Source organism: Mustela nigripes, chromosome 14 (assembly GCF_022355385.1).
Source record: "Mustela nigripes isolate SB6536 chromosome 14, MUSNIG.SB6536, whole genome shotgun sequence".
In the NCBI taxonomy this organism is placed as follows: Eukaryota; Metazoa; Chordata; class Mammalia; order Carnivora; family Mustelidae; genus Mustela; species Mustela nigripes.
In genome coordinates, this window is record NC_081570.1 from 103,481,000 (window position 1) to 103,492,486 (window position 11,487).

Consider the following 11,487-nt stretch of genomic DNA (forward strand, 5'->3'; position numbering starts at 1 on the left):
CTGGTTGGAGAATGGATGAAATAGATACATTCATCAGTTTCTATTTTTTTCATTGAAATGCAGTCCTTAAATTTAACCACTGAAATAGCAACCCATGACTCTTTCTTTTTATTATTTACATATGATGTTATTTGTTTCAGTGGTACAGGTCTGTGAATCTTCGGTCTTATACAATTCACAGCACTCACCATAGCACATACCCTCCCCAATGTCCATCACCTGGCCACCCCATCCCTCCCCCACCCCCAGAAGCCCTCAGTTTGTTTCTCCAGGTTAAGAGTCTCTTATAAAAACCCATGAGTTTTCAGAGTTACCTGGGACCTACGAGGTCTTGGTCTTCTTTCTCCTCACAATGGAATTGATTTTCTGTAAATAGAGACCATGCCAGTCATTAAGCAGATCACATTCAGTACAAAAGAGTTCAGTGTCTAATGCTGCCCAGGCACTCAGATATGCTCAATGTGAGAGCATGTTCAGTGAGAAGATTACATGAGGATGCCTTGTGTATTGCCTTGTGATAACTGCCTTGATTTACCAGCCTTAGCCATTGGGTAGGAGATTATCATCCCAGTTTCCCCTATCTGAAGTCTGTGTAAACACTTTAACTTCTCTTTTTTTCACAGATTCTGGAGAGCCAGCCTCTTTGCATTCTAAAAGGATTACTGCAGTATTCAGTCTTCTCTCCTCAGATAGCTGGGTTGCTGAAAGCTTAGTGGAATTTATACACTGAGACTGAGCAGATGGAATGCAACTACAAACCCTCAAGTTAAAGTGAGTCTTTGGTGCTACACAGATCTGTAGTGCAATTTGTGTGGGGGGAAGGAAATGCCAAGGCACAGCTGTGCTGCTAGAAACACACAAACAGGCTATCAGTGGAGGCACTGATGGTGGGTTTTCAGAGAACTGTTTAGGAAGAAAGGCCAACCTAAAGGAGATAGAGAATGGGACTAAGAAGAACAAAACCAGTTAACCCTGGACAAGAATGCCACTTGACTGTGGCAGGCATAGGTTCATAAAGGACCTGGCTCAGAGATGAAATGTACAGCTTATTAAATGTGAGAAAAGAAATTTCATCCAGATTAGGTCTGACAGACATCTTCTCTGGTCATATTGCTGAGGTGAGTTGAGTTTGTGGTGCCTGACATGGGCCCAGTGACCTGACAGAGAAGCCAGGGTGACTGGTGATTCCCTGGGAGTAGGAAGAGAGGAAAGTTCCCTGACCCACCTGATGTCTGGGCTTAAAACTCCATCTTAGAGCCCAGTTCAGATCAATATGTCTCTACAGAGCTTGCCCACTGGGGATAACCTGTCTGGGCACAGAAGAGGTCTAGGATATAAAGAACAGGAGATCTGTGTGGATGTCCACTGGGAGCTTTATCGCCTGGAAAATGGAGTACTCACTGGCCCCTTCCAGAGAGGAGCAGACTTCTGGGTTCTCAGGTGAGAAGATGGCAGTGCTCTTGTAAGGCCAGTAGGAGTCAGACAGGTCAGGAAGCACTGAGTATGTCAAGTAGCATTCATCCGGAGAGTCCCATGAGGTGTCCTTCTCTACCACCTCTAGCAGATGTTTGCTGAGCCTGCTACATGGGGACAACTGAACATTAACCTCAGAGGGATCTGAATTCTCTGTCTTGTCTGGCTTTGATGGAGGGCAGAAGGGAGTGGTCCAGAAAGCAAAGAGGTTAACCTAGGAAAGAGAGGAACAACTCTTCTTGTGTTTGTGGGACAAGGTGTGTGCTTGTGACAGCTGTGGCAGATAGAAAGGACAATAAGTGCTCAGTACACAAGCCAAATAGCAAGCTTGTGAAGGAAGAGACTGAATTCTCTCTGTGGCGTCCAGCCATGACTAACTACATACAGAGTTCCAGAATGGTGGCTTTCCCCCTTCATTCAAATGGCATTGAATTCTGAATCTAGTGGCCAACCACTGGCAGCTTTGGGAACAGGTGACTGTCCCAGGTATCTCTTGCCTGGGAAGGTCCTTTTCTCTAAATAATGTGGCATGATAGAATATGTTTGTCTTCTTGCCATGATATTTTCATTCTATGAACACTGTCAATTGATAAGTCCAATAGGCAGAAAGTAGACATGCATGTCTCTGTAAAATAGACCGGGGACAATGAGCATTCACAGTGATTCCTGTGATGTATTAGTTCAACTGGGTCAGCTGGCTGTGGGTTAGTTACTCAACTAGAGAAGTACTTCAGAAATGGGGAGCAATCCCAGTACCACAATGAAAACAGACAATGTTGTGAAAATGGATCATGTGTCATTGACCAAATGGGTAATAGAGCTCTCTTGAGCACTTTCTGCTTTTCCCTGGTTGCCACTTTGCAATTCACAGCCCCTAAGTATTCAGAATTACCTGGGGGCAACTGACTCCTGTCCTTTCAGTCCATCCTGATCCATTTGGGGTTTTCTGCAAATAAACGAAGACAAAGTGACACCAAGCAGATTCCCCTTCACAAATGCCCACTCCTGTGTGCCATGTAGCGCAGGGCAGAAATCTAAGCAGAGTAATTACAGGCAACTGTGATAAAAGTCATCCTGGAGAACTTAGGTCCTTGTAAGCAATCACTGGGATTGCTCTCTTGAGCCATTAAACAAATGTTTCTGATATGTCAGGCCATCATCACAGCATCCTGCCTTGAGACTATGCAAAGAACAAATGATTCTCTTCCCCAAGATTGGGGAACTACCCAGCTACTTCCTAGAGTGTTGCTGCACTATTCAGGCTTTTTCCATCTGAAATGCTGTTGGTTAGTTGTTTAGAGGAATCAGCCATTGAGATTAAACCAAAAAATGGAATCTACACACCATCAAATCAGAATAATCTTCAAAGCCACAAAGAAACAAGAGCTTTTTATGGGTGAGGAAAGTTTCAGGATCTTGCCTTGCTCCAGAAAATATACACTGCATGATAGTATGGATCTAGTTCTGATTCTCTGCTTACTTAAGACAAATGGAGACACAGACTAAGTGAGCAGAGTGAACCAGGATACTGACATCTCCAAATATATAGAAAAGGCTGACAGCTACCTTGGCAGGCATTGAAATTCAGGGATATGGCTTAAGAATGAAAATTAGGTCCTTGCAAGAGGCACAAGAGATGAATTCAAAAGTAGGAGGTCTGGAAGTGACCTCCAGTGCCTGGGCTAGAGTGGTACTCTCTGGCAGGGCTGCCTTGAGAGCAGTGATGGGCAGTGGCCCAGACATAAAAGTGCTGTGGCTTAGACAGGAGATGAGCAAAGCTCACTGACTCATGGAATATCTTATTTTGAACTCTGTCCTAGAGCCTGAATCAAAAGAGTTTGTAAGTATATGATTGACTCATGGGGGTCAAGTCCTTCAATCTACATAGCATGTGAGGAACAATATATATGGATATTACTTGGGGACCATGTGCGGTTTCTGCCCCTTTGGAATGGGAACATTCAGAGCCTATATCCAGAGCAGAACCGAATTCTTATGCATCAAATGGGAATTTGCCATCATGCAACACTCGTTGCTTTCATGCTCTTCTTATAAAATTGAAGGAGTCAAAACACATATATCCACTGTGTCCTGTAGTTCTTCTTTCTTTTCACCTTCATGATGCTCCATGCTGTGACAGTAAGATAGGAATGATAAAAGATCAAATCAGAAGCATCAGACACCATTGCTTCCTAGCTGTTTTTGATCAGAGTTAATAGGTTGTGCTCACAGAAAGCAATTTGGCTTCCCCTTGAAGGAAAAAAAACTATTCCAATATGAGGGCAAGACTGTGGCATCCTATATGAGGATCGGTGAGAGACAGAGCTGTAGATGCTCTGTGCACTGGCCTCATAACCAAGTGATGGAGGAGGAGACTAAACTCTCCATCATAGTCATGACTCCCAGAACACAGAGGGAATCCAATGCCATGGCTTCAACTCTTCTACATACAATGTATTAACTTTTATCTGTAGTGCCCAAATGACTATAGCTCCTGAGGCCTTACTCTCAGGCATGCTGACTCCAATGAATATTTTCCCACTATTTTGATAGGACATAAATTTATTCTTCAATTTCCTCCCCTGCTATTAAAAATCCTGCCAAGATGATGCTGTCAAACAGGCACAAAGCTGATATGCTTCTCACCTGTGTTTGCACCACTGAGGAGAGGACAGCTGATTACAGGAATCCCTGGGTTGGGTTAGTTCCTGTGTGTCTACTCTCCGTAGGTTACTCAACATGTGAGGGAGTAAGAAATTGAGTCCTCCACAACTACCACATGGAAATAGAGGACATGGTTAAAGGGGATGTTCTTCTATTAGCCGTATGGATGAAATAGTTCTAGGCAACACTTTGTCTTTATCCCTGGATGTGAGGTCTCCAGGGGTCACCAGGAAAATTCATAGTCTATAGTATTCAATTACCTAGAGCATATTGGTTGTTGTCCATTTTCTTCCCCAAGATCATCTTGACTTTCTGCAAGGAAGTTTGGAGACAGCAGGTCACACTAAGGAAATCACACTTCCCATGTTACCAACACAGTGAGCACACACACTGCAAGGACATTAATATTCTAAGTGTAAAACCATACTCTTCTGGCAGGGATATTCCAGGATATCCAAGGGTAAGCCTTCAGAGAATTAGACAGGACTGCACCCTGACCTGCTGGGGAAATTCTCTTCCTTGTCCCCTGCAAATTATCCCAATATTCTTCTCTAATATGAGTCTGTGAAAAGAGATTATAATATATTTTCCCCCAGAGATGCAGGGGAAGAACCCAGGCACCTGACAGAAGTGTTGCTGCAAAAGGGGATAATTCCATGAGATATCATGGTCTTCTAGCTTCTCAGGAATTTATACTTGAGACTAGAATGATGAATCAATTGTAGCAACCATCAAATCAAAAAGACTCTTTGGTCTTCTTCTAAAACAAAAGCCATTTGTGGTTTTAGTGATGCCAGATCCCAACCTTGCTTCACAGAAGCAAACACACAAGGTAATGACACAGTTGTTTTCAGGTGACTGCTTAGCTAAGTTGAGCCAGCATAGAGAAGAGAGAAACTGGGAATGAGAGCAGTGAAATGAGGGAAATCCCCTTATGTCAGCCAACAATGTTGGACAGGCCTAGAACCTCGAGAGGTTGATCATAAAGAGAAAGTATCAGTGCATATTGCAAAAGACATTTGATCCAAGTAGGGTATCTGACAACAACTTTGTGGATGTCCTACTGAGGTAGGATAGAGTTTGTTTCCCCAAACACCGGGGCAATGACCTGACAGTGAGGCTGGAGGGTCTGAGGCATGGTCCCTACTTAGAATGGTTGAAGGCTCCCTGACCCACCTGACCTCTATGTTTCCAAATTCATTATGTCCTGATTTAAAGCAATGTGTGTGTCTATAGGGCCTGTGTATAGAGATGACCTTCTGCAGTGTAGACAAGGTGTGTGGAACAAACAATATGGACACTACCTGAGGGAGCACATGGAGTTTCATCCCCTTTGGAATGGGAGCATTCACAGGCTAAATCTGGAGCAGAGCCTAATTCCTGTTCATTTAATGGGAACTCGCCATCATTGTAAGACTGGTCACTGTTACACCCTTCTGGCAGAGTTGAAGGAGTCAGAACACATTCATCCTCTGTGTCCTGTGGGACTTCCTTCTTCTCAACTTCCTGCAGCTCCCTGCTGTGCCGCGTAACACAGGAATGACAGAAGACCACACCAGGAGGATCAGACAGTGTGGCTTTCTAGCTGGTTTGGTGTTGATGGGAGTTAGTGGGGAGTGTCAGTAGAAGCAAAGGGCCGTTGCCTACAGAGGGAAAAAGCTATCCATTCTACAAGAGACAGAGTGTGGCTGCCTCGGGGTGGGAGAGTAGCAGCAGCAGATACTCAGAGCACCAGCCACAGAAGGACCTACAAGGCCTGAGACTCAACCATCCCAGTGTGGTACAGTCATCACATGAAGTGAAGGTGAAGACCAGCCCAGGGGCAACCACCATGTACCTATGTCTGTGGTTACAGCTCTGGACTCCTTACAGCCTGCAGAAATGTGTGCCTTCTTGGCACCTTTGTATTAATTAGTGTCACATGACGCCCTGAGTTTTTGTTTTTTGGTTAATTACTTCTCTTGGTGTTTAATTTTGGTAGTTGCCTCTTTAGCATTTCCTTTGCTGCTCACCTTCCTACCAAGGACCTTAGAGACTGTGGAAAATAAATATGCATCTCCTTCCGTCGTCCATTTACAGGGAAGAATGGCTATTTTGTAGGTACTGTGAATCCTAAGGCTGTTAATTCATCTTGGTCTTCCAAGCCCCATAAAGACAACAGATAACCAGACTCACAGGGCATCCTGGGTTGACCATCTGCAGTCCTGCTCATCCTTGCATCTGGCACCTGGGACTCTCTTGATCTCACTTACTTTTCTTTCTAAGTCCCTGTGCATTCTTACCCACACGTTACCCGTTCCGGAATATGCATTGTCACCTGGGTCGTTGTTTTCTATTCTTCTTAATCCTCCTGATTGTCCTAATGATCTGCAAAGTAATCCAGAATTGTCCCTTCAGCTATTTCCCACATCATCACTATAAGCACAGCAGCTTTTATGGCCCTAGAGACATAAGTGTCTTTGCGTGACTAGATGTTCTACTGAGTTTAGGGCAGTGTCTTTAAGATCTGCTGTGACCTGAGTTTCTGATCCATCAGGCGGTGTGTCTGTGATTCTGAGGCTCAGCATCACTGAACCTGGGCAACTGTTTCTCTTGTCTCTTGTTGTCCATATCAGGGGATTGTTGTCCAGGTTCAGACGAGATTGGGCACGTTCAGGGTGGTATGGCCGTAGACTGTCCAGGTTCAGTCTTAACTTCCACAAGCATGTCTTGCTGCAGGCCCCAAGTCCCACCCAGACACAGACTCTCTGCATTCACAGCACTCACACAGAGCTTCCTCCTCGCCCTCATGACAGGACAACCAGCCTTTCCCACATCCCTCCACCAGGGACTTCATGACCCCCACGTGGGCTTCAGTGTCCTCAAGGGGACGTCTGTCTATGAAAAGTGTTCAATCTAAACTGTGCTCCCACCTTCAAATCATACTGACTCCAGTACCACATCCAACTCCACATGGTCAGGGCCTTTCTTTTTTCACTGAAGTGCATTCAAGAATTTTCCCATTTGATCACTATGGTGACAAGAATTTATTTGATATACATTACAGATGAGGGGATAGCTATGAGAAAGTAAAACTCACTCTCTCACCCACGGTCAATGCAGACTGGGCTGAGTCTGGGAACCTCCCTCTTCTGCAAGGGATCCTTGCATACTAATAAGCTGCCTCGTCACATTTCCCTTTCCAGGCTCTAAATCTGTTCCATGCTGCCTCCTGCCCCAAAGACTGTGTCCCCTCAGGGATGAAGCAAGGCAGGTGGACCATGTGACGTCCACCCTGTGCATTGCTCCTCTCTGCTACCACCTCCCAGTCCTGGTCCTCTCATGGCCACACATGTGGCGGGAACCCAGGAAAGCTTCTGCAAACAGTACGAGGGCAGGAGGGGAGTCTCTTGGGAGCCTCTTGGGATCCCAGGGACTTGGAGCAGCGCAGTGCAATCAGGGTCTGTGGCTATCTTACCTGGACTGAGCTTTCAGGCAAGGCACTTGGCCTGCCTGTGTCCCTCAGCCATTTGCTCTTGGAAGACCTGTCCTTGGCAATGCTCATTGTCATTTTGGGTGAGGAGGTCCTCGAGGTACTTATTGAGTAGTTGGGAAACATCTTTCCCTTCCTGTAGCTTCTCATACAAACAGGTCAGCTCTTTATCCTGATCTTTAACTAGGATATGATATTGCCTAAGGTGGGAGAGAGAAAATTGTTAAATTCAAGTAATTGAACAGTAGATAATAAAAGCTTTTGTGGAGGTTTCTGGCAGAGTTTCCCCAAGGAGTCCTTGAAGCTAAAGTCTGGCCTGTGTGGTGACCTGTCTGGCAGAGAAAGAAGAAGGTAAAACAAGGCCTCCTCTGTATTCAGAGTGTTCTTCTGGTCATGCCTGGACTTCCCCTGCATCTTTACTTCTGTAAACAAAGGCAGGTGTCCTCCTAAGAACACATCAGGAAGATGTCCCTTCAGATGCTCACTTGGGGCACACACATTTCCCTAGAAAACTACATATAGTGCAGTGTGCAGTGAATGGACACAACGCCAGACACAGAAGTGTGGACAGTATGGCTCACATTAACTGGTGTGCTCAGGAGAATGGCAGGTCAAGAAGACAGCATTTTCTGAGAGAAAGGATGGCAGACTGCAGTCAGCCAGGTCCTGACAGTGTGCAAAATAAATGGGGTCTTGGTCTCACAACATTGTCAAAATGCTAAATGTCATGAATTGTTCCCTTGTATGTGGTGACTTTGATTTTTTTTTTTTTAAGAGGAAATGAGGCTCTCAGTCATTAGATTCCATCATTTACCAGTCACTATTGTCTACTGGTTTTGGACATGTTTGTATAATGTGACTGCCATGATGGTTTCTGCCCCTCTCCGGGCCCAGACTTTTGCTACCCCAAGTCAGAAATGCCCACAGCTTCCCTCTAGCCTCCCACAGAGAGCCCTCCTTACCTGAGCTTCTCGGCCAACGTGTCTGCCTTCTTGCCCATCTCAAACAGCATCTCCTTCCCCAGCACGGATTCAATGACGTTGGTGGACTGTTCACACTCTGAGAAACAGAGACGGCTGCCTCAGTGGAAAGCTGGACATGCTTCTATGCTCTCTCCCTTCAAGGGAGGAGGCAGGGTCTATCCCAGGACAAATGGAACCGGGCAACCAGGCTCTGTGCTGGGAGCTCCATGTCTTTTTCGTCAGCCTCCCAAATACAGGAAAGTAGATTATTCCCTGTTTTAGACCCCAGGAAAGAACAGCCCAGGACACAGAGAGGAACTAAATGCCCTGATTAAATGGTATTTTGCAGAGTCAGAATTCGTATCTCCTGATTGCAACACTGATCATGGCCCAGCAAGGTCTTGCAGCCTCTTAAGGAAAGCACTAAGCAGGGACAGGATGTAAGGCCCCAAGGATTACATGACTGATGGGTACCCTGAGCTGGGATTCCTATACTGAACAATGTCTCAAAGGTAAAAATTCTCCCAGAAATGCCTGTGTGAACTAGAATGCAAAAAAACAGAATGACTTGAAAGGAACATGGCCAAATCCTCATGATGTTTGTGTCATTGAAGCAGTAGAATCATGAACAGAATTTACATGGTTCCAGGCTCTTTTGTGAGAGCTTAACAAAAATTCCTCAGGATTCATTCCAACTCAGAGAAGTAGGTCTCACAATGGTAGTAGTTTAACAGAGAGGGAAACTGAGACATAGGAAGATAGGCATCAGGGATTTGTCAGTCCAGGAAGACTGACTCAGAGCCCATGCTCTTCACCCCTGTGCTGTGTTACCTCCACCCCAAGCCCTTGGGTGGTAACTGTCTTCATCATCTTCGCAACTGGTTTTCCACAGTTACATGATGATTATCAGGAAAGTTGCAATCGAAACTTTGCTTCTCCTTCCCTGAGAGGTAATCATCTCTTCACTTTCCTAAAGAGCAGTTTTCAATTTTTACTTGTCACCGCCTCACTCATTTTTAATTATACCTCCCCTTGTTGTATTGAAGGCAAACTGTGAGTGAATGACAAAAATTCAGCCTCAGCATTTCTTCTTGTCATTCAGCTGTGCATGTGCTCCATTCTCATGGTTCCTTCTGCCACCACAGCCCCCTCCTAATGAACAGGCAGCTGAGCTCCCCAATTCAGGCTGACTGTGGGGGAGGGCTTGCCCCATACACTGACTTGGGTGGTTTCTGGACCTGTGGATTTCCCCACTCACCCTCATTTTTACTTGGCCACGTGTCTCATGGCTCAGGCCTGGACCTGCTGACCATCCTTCCTCACTGAAGGTTGCTCAGCTCAGGGAGAGACACAGGAGGTAGCAAAGATTGTCTCATATTCCCTGAAACACCCCCAGTCTTCCAACCAGGTATCACCTGTCCTCCATGGACTCGGGAAGCAGATCCTGAACACGGGTTTCATCTCACCTGGGGAGTCCCTGCGTGGATGGCATCCTTCATGGATACCACAGTTTCAGGGAAACCAGAACCCACCTCCTTCTCTTGGAACGCAGGTAGTGTCACCTGCTATAGTCCTACCCCCTCCCCACAAACCCGGTGCTGCGTGGACCATCAGCATGTTTCTGCAGTGTAGCTAGCTTGGTGCTTTGCCAATGGAACATCCAAGAACCAAGACCTGATGGAGTTCCTTAGTCCCAGACCAACTGAGATGAAGGGTCTGCTATAGGACAGAGAGGATCCTGACAGGACCAGTCATCTCTGTGTCTGCACCAGGAATCAGTCACTGGGATGAAAGCTCTAACCCACCCTATAGGTCACTGCTAACCTGGGGAGGATGCAAACTTACTTGTTTTCCATTTTCTCATCCTCAGGAAACTGAGGGTCAAATACCCACTTCTACCATTACTGCATTGTGGTCGGAATGAGATTTATGGTGACATTAGAAATGAAGAAGATAGCATCTGAAGAGTCTTTTCATTTCTTAGAAGGAGTACACACAGCCACTTTGTAGAGCAGGACCTTGTAGGACTTACTGTATTTCTACAGTTGGTTGGCCAGGAAGTAGGCAGTAGCTTCAGATACAAAGAATTTCTTCTTAAGGTCTCAGAAGTCCTGCTTGCTTTTTTCCAGCTGGAATTGAAGCCCTTGGTTTATTTTCAGGAGACTGATTTCTGCCCCTGTCCTGCACAGAGATGCAAGAGGTGCTGCCATGGTGATGTGTGGCAGGAAAGGTAGGAATGAGCACCAAGGAGAAGAAACCCAAACACATGATGGGTTAAAAACCAGTGACATCAAGTAGGTTTAATCAGGACTGAGGGGTGAGGAAAAAGAAATTCTTTACTTACTGTTGGGAACAATTTGAACAACACTCCATAGCACTTGAGAATCGGTAACCACAAAAACAAGTTTCAAGATGGCAGAGTTGGGAGCCAAAGGCACTGCTTGTAGCTCAGACTCCTACTGGAATGACCAAGGGAGCCTCCAGAATGGCAGCTAACACTCTGTACTTTCACTAACAGAATGGAACGCCCAGAGTGTCAGTGGAACTTTGGGAGACCCTGCCTTCCAGTTGCCAAGGCCATGCTGGTATACAAGGCTTCTTGGTCTCCCCTGAAGGTCACCACTGATGGGTCCCACCCCTCAGTGGCCAATGTCAATAGTTGTCTACCCTTGTGCTGATAGCACAGTTCCCATCTCTTTCTAAAACATTATCTCAGCATAGTTCTCATTGTTCATTCTTATGTGTGTATGATATCATCAAGGGAGAAATACTTTCCCAAGAAGTTTTGGGTTTTCTTTCTCTTTATTTATTTGAGAGAGAGAATGGGGGCATGGGTACAGGGAGAAAGTGTGATAAGGGGCTCAACGTCACAACCCCTGAGATCATGACCCTAGCCTAAACCCAAGGTCAGATGCT

At 45.7% G+C, this 11,487-nt stretch overlaps 1 pseudogene; it reads right to left on the bottom strand.

Annotated features, from left to right (window-relative positions):
- Positions 1-1,327: 1,327 nt before the first annotated feature.
- Positions 1,328-11,152, bottom strand: LOC132002122 (putative neuroblastoma breakpoint family member 5; annotated as a pseudogene).
- Between the last annotated feature and the right edge of the window lie 335 nt (positions 11,153-11,487).